Here is a 6,100-nt window from a genome sequence, read left to right as displayed (position 1 = left end):
TCTGCCCTCACAGTATTGGCACAAGATTATTACTTACCTTAAGGATTGGAGAGGGCTAAAAAGGGTGTGGAGTTTACCTATGTAAATTTTAAAACTAGCAGTTTTTGTGGCCCATTTTATTTCCTTCATGATTTTTTTTCTTGTTTAATGTAAAATTAAAAAAAAAGTGTAAGAAATTAATAAAATTTTCAAAAGCACCTAAATTACTTAGAAGCCCAAAAGACTCATTTTCAAAAGTATTTCTGAACTTAAGAGTTTGACTTTCAATTACACTTACCGGTAAGTTCCAAAGTGCCCAAGTCCCTTTTGAAAATGGGGCTTGGGCTTCTGAGTTATTTAGGCACTTTTGAAAACCATATGCAACATCTTGAAAATTCTTCTTTGAGTAGCTTATCAGAGCAGAGGGATTATAAGTAGCCAGTTAAGGTACAGTTACATATTTACTATGCCATTATTGAGAAAAATAAACAGTGTTTATCTATCTCAGATCCTCTTCGCCAGTCATAGTGCAGGGTTCGCATAAGTAAGAAAATGTAATAACATTTTATAGACCAGGAATGCTCTTGCTCTAACAATGTTGTGCTTTAAATGGCAATCATAACTGAGTTGCAGAGGGCTATTAGTCTCCCAGTTCAGCTGGGCTAATAAGACTCTTTCCAATTCAGTGGTGTTCTTACTCTCTCTACAAGAGCTGTTCGGTTCATGTAAAAGGGTTGGTGTGTGTTAATGAGGCTGACTGCAGAAAAGTTTTAATCAGACATTTCATTAGAACAGCACGATGATTCTGTTTGTATATAGCTATATGCATACAGTGCACACACTTTGTGTCATGTCAAGATTGGAAAAGAAAACACAAAAATAAGCTAAATCTTGAGTAAATTTCCCTTCTACGAAAGTTCCAAGTGGATTGAAATTGCCAGTAAAATTCTTTATTTATAGAATTGTCCCATAACTGTATTCCTATGCGGTGCAACAAAGTTGGCTTATTTTAATGACAGGAGGGAGTATATACCAGCTAAAGTATTCCAATGGTGCCTCTGATTTTATTTGATAAATTTGTTTTACTTGACAGGTTATGAACTGTGGATTTCTTTGCTGATGGAGGTTGTTTTAAATTCTCTTTCAATCTGAACAAGCAACTGGTTTGGGCAATTTCCTTAGGGATACAGAACCTACCATCATGTCTGGTATTTTGGTTTATTTTAAACTATATGGGTAAGCCTAAAAACAAAAACGAAGCTACCATTACATTTAGAATATGTTTGAGAGGTAAAATCCTCCAATTTGAAGTTCAAACACTTTATATCTACATGATGAAATCTTTGCCCTATTGAAGTCAATGGGAGTTTTGCCTTCAATGCGGCCAGTATTTTACCCAAAGTATATTAAGCGGTGGATGATTTCAGAGGAACTACTCATGTACTTAGTACATTGTTTGCTTAAGTCCCTTGCTGAATTGGGGCCTTGAAGAGAATATAAAATCACAGTTTTGATTTACTTGCTCTGGTATTATGCTGCATGGTTCATGGTTCTTGCCACCACAACACATGCATATATAGATGTGAGATTTAAAAGTGACCCTACACCCCTAAGATGCACTTGAAAAATCACATCTTGGGTATATACAGCAGCCGTCCATAAGAAAAAGACAAAAGCTAAATTTACTTCCTGTTGATTAAATAAGTCTCTATGTCCTGTACTGCACATTGACTTGGCCAACAGCAGCTGACTCAGCCAACCTCTCCTTGCAGCACTAAGGTGTGATTACTCTTGATGTTCAGGAGGGAGGGAGGGAGATTCTCCATTAAGCAAAGTAAATGTAGCTGTTAACTCTGAAGTGCAATCAGAAGAGTGAGCAGTGTGGAAATTTGCATATTCCATTTTAAACAACACTTTTTTTATATCCATCAGTAGCATGAGCAAAAAAGTTTCTGCGGATTATGGGATTTCTGGTGACAAATCTCAAATTGCAATGCAGATCAATTTTTCATGCACCTGCTATAAAACAAGTAGTTTAATAGATTAAGGCCAGAAGGAGCCATTACAATAATCTCTGACCTCTTGCATAACACAGACCATAGAATTTCAACAAGTAATTTCTTCAAATCCATAACTTCTGGTTAAGATAGAGCATATATTTAGAAAGACACCTAGTCTTGACATGAAGACTTTAGCTGATGGAGAATCCATCACGGCCGTAGATAAATTGTTCCAATGCTAGTTTACCCCCCACTGCTAAAAAAATGTACTTTTATTTTGAGTGTAGCTTTTGTCAGACTTCTGCTTCCAGCCACTGAATCTTGTTACATTTTTGTCTGCTAGATTGAAGAGTCCTCTACTATAGGAATATTTTTTCCATGCGGTACTGCTAGACTGTGACCCAATAAACGATATAGATCTTTAGTATAAAACAAGTATTTCAAATGATACTGCTTTTGAGGGAAGGTCAGACGGCCAGCTACATGGCAGGACTTCATGTTATCGATCTACTCATAATACAACAAATCAGTACCCAGGATGATATCTTGTTCCAGTTAAACGAAATCTGAGTTGGGACATTTGTAAGATATGAAGGCCACAAGAATATTTGTTAATTGCTCTGAATAAGACAGAGTTTTGGTTACAAACGTTTAATGCCAGGAGAGCAACTGTTGATTCCTATGCCCATTGCCTCTACCCCACTCTCTGCTCCCACAGCCGAATCACTGGGATGGAATTTTCAAAGGAGCCCAAGTGATTTGGATGCCCAACTCCCACTGAATTTCTATGGGAGTTTGGCACTTGACTCTCCTGCACTCCTTTGAAAATCTCTGATGAAGAATATTTCCTTCCTTCCCTCCTTTTTGTGAGAATTTGTAGAGAAATAGCAGTTACAAATTTCTAGTAGTTCTTCAAGTCTTGAATGTTTGTGCTTCCTCCTCTGCTGCTTGGAAAACAAAATAATGTTTCCTACCATTTTTTTTATAAGTGGTTAAGTTATACCAAAGCTGGATTATATAAGACCTAAAAAGGAAGTTTGGCTGGCCAAGCACTAAATGCTACAATTGCCATCCTTCCCTCTTGGGTTTTGACCTGCTCCCATTAAAGTCAATGAGGTCCATCAGCAGCTGGTATAAACTTCCATAAATCCATTGAAATGAATAACACTACGCTGAAGTCCATCAGCTGAGTATCTGGCCTAACGAATGCAGGATCATACCTCTGATTCTTTATCTCTCATTTATTAAGTCTTGTTGCTGGCTTCCACTCCCTTCATCCAGTTCAAAGCACTCCTCCTCTCCTTGAATGCTCTGCTAAGCACTTCTGTCCCTGCCTATATAACTGCCCTCATCGCTCCTGCATGCACTTGAGTTCCCTATGCACTGCCCAGTCATCTCTCCTGACTGCTCCCTTTGTTTCCTTCACCTGCTCCTGTCTTTGTGCAGCCTCTCATGCTTGGAACAGCCTCTTAATGAATGTCTGGCAAGCACCGTCCTCCAGAAGATCCACCATTTCCATGTAGTGAGACCACTGTTCTGTATTATATTGCCCTTTACAGTACACACTCATTCCTTGAGGACAGCTCTTTCTATGGCTTCTGTGAACCTTTGTACAGAGCCATGAACTCTTGTGGTGCCACCTGTATAATTTGTACCTGATCCATTTTATTGGATTAAGCAAAGCCCATAACAGGTGTGTTTAAGAGGCATCATCAAATTTCCAAGTCGCAGGAAGCAGCAGAGCAGAAGGGGGCAGGTCTGTAGGGAGGACAGTGGTTCAGACTTTATAAATCAGTTAAACCAAGATTAGATTCTGGCCATCCTGCTTAATCCACCTCAACTTCCCTCCCTGGGGCATGTAGAAGAGATTTCTGAGCTCACATTTCCTGTAAGGGTGTGTTGGATGAAAAAGCCACAACTCCATTTTAATGTACAATTAAAAACAGAGCTGACAAAAACATGGAGCATCAGTTTTTCCCCATTAGCTGGTTTCTGGGGATGGGATGGAGAAGAAATATAGGTGGTGGAAAGGATAGTTTGGGGGACTGGTGGTAAGGATAAAGCATCCTTTTACGTGCAAGTCTCTGGTTCCATAGGCACAGACAGAAAGGCATCATTGTCTGATGGCTGTTGGGTGGATTTCATAGTGCGCAGAGGTCCACGATATTAACCCCCCTGCTATAATTTGCATCCATAGTCAAAAGTCTTGGCAAAAAGGCAGAAGACTGACTGGAGCGTGGAGAACTTTCCTTTCATCCTGGCAAGGTGGTCCCTCCAGCACAGTGTTGAGGACACGTTGCTATGTGGAAGAAGCTGGTAAGGCTACTTCCCATGCTGCATCTCTTCTGGGGGAAAACAAAAAACATCATTCTCCGGGGTTATCAAGCCAGCACCATTCCAGAGTATTTAATTTAGAATCAGTAAATACTATTTAGGGCAAAATCTGCAGCTGATGGGAATTTTGCCATTGATTTAGACAGGCGCAACCTGGCCTTTACTGGGCTTTCCTTTTTGGGCCTGGGATTTATGTTCTAAATGCCTGATTTGCAAGTGGAGTCATATTAAGATACTACTGTGGTGAGTGTGATGTAAAAATTGGTATCTATCTATCTATCTATCTACTTAGATGTCTAAATGGCCTGAATCATACCCAGAGTTGTGGGTGCACATATCCTAGGGTTTGGTAATATGGCATATAACCTGCTTTTGAATTCCCAGACAGGTACACTGTTTTTTTCCCACTCAGATGAGCAAGCAAGAGCTGCTTTCAACCTACCTGGGTCCACCTTCTGTTTTTCTTTCAAGGTGAAATTTACTGACAATTACAGATTTCTCTTTGAAGGAGCATCGCCTGAGTGTTAGAGCGGACATTCAGGGTTCTGTTTCAGCTCTGTCACTGTCTGAATATTTGAGCTTGTTACAAGTCACTGAGGCCTTGTCTGTGTTGGGGATTTCAGACAGCAGTGGCCAGATTCTACCAGGGGTAGACAGTGTAAACCACTGTACGCTGCAGTTTGCAATAGTGCATCCTATTCCTGCTTGATCCTGGGGTAACCTGCTGCAGCGCAAGTCACAGCTTGGCAGTGTGCACTAAGTGTTTGAACCGGCCCAGTTACACGATGGATATAACCAGGGATATCCCCCAGTGTAGATTCTCTATTGTGCTCTGCCCATCTAGGTCAGATGTACTATTTGCTTATCCCTGGAGGGGTGGTACAGAGTTTAACTGCCTTTATTTGGGATTGAAGATGCTCTGGCAATACAAAGCTCTCAATCTGCACGGTATTATCATTTTAATGCACTCTAAAGGATTCTCAGCAATGAGTTGTTCTTTCCTCTAAAAACAGCACTGAACAAAAACATGGATTTGCAGGACTGAAAGGAAGTTCTCTTGCTTCCGCCTCACTGTGTGTGTTTGGGGGAAGGGGGATTAACAGCAACAACCAGGGAGTTAGCCCTTTCCTTTCACGGTACTATTGCTCTATAGGTTTCCTTGTAAAGGGGGAAATAAGGGTTTTGTGAGAGAAAACATACCCAATTGGCTGGGATCGCAGTGGCATGACAAGTGATGTCACCCAGGCAAGCTTATTCATGACTGTGTTCTGGCACTTTTCAGGCTCGGGCTTTTAACTCTCAGCAAAAATGAGACAGAGATTGGTGCTGAAAGGTAATCGGTCCCATTTCCTACTCAAAGGCGAGAGTCCGCTGGAAGTCACTGCTCTATTTAAGAGTGGAGGCGAGTCAAAACGAATATAAAATTAGGAGCAAGTGGCGGGGAGGCTATTAAATTCCCAGGCTTTGCACGGTGCGAGTGCCCGGCTGCTGCAGAATGCAGGCAGGCTGCTCTCGGAAATCTTCACGTTGTTAAATGCATGGAGCCAAACTCAGGCCTGGTGTATGGGTGTGTCCCTCTTGGGAAAGTCTCCAGGCCAAGTTTCAGTGGTGGTGTAGATTGCCCATTGGGTTTAGATAGGTATGAGTGTAACGTGCACCAATGGAGGTGTGCAAAATAAGTGCAACTGGATGGGGGTACAAGAGGAGAAGCGTGAAAAACTAAAAGAAGTACAACAAAGTAGAAATTCCCCTCATCCCCACTCACCTAGGCCTTTTATCCCCATAAG

This window comes from Chrysemys picta, chromosome 2 (genome assembly GCF_011386835.1).
Source record: "Chrysemys picta bellii isolate R12L10 chromosome 2, ASM1138683v2, whole genome shotgun sequence".
In the NCBI taxonomy this organism is placed as follows: Eukaryota; Metazoa; Chordata; order Testudines; family Emydidae; genus Chrysemys; species Chrysemys picta.
Note: the sequence above shows the minus strand (reverse complement) of the source record.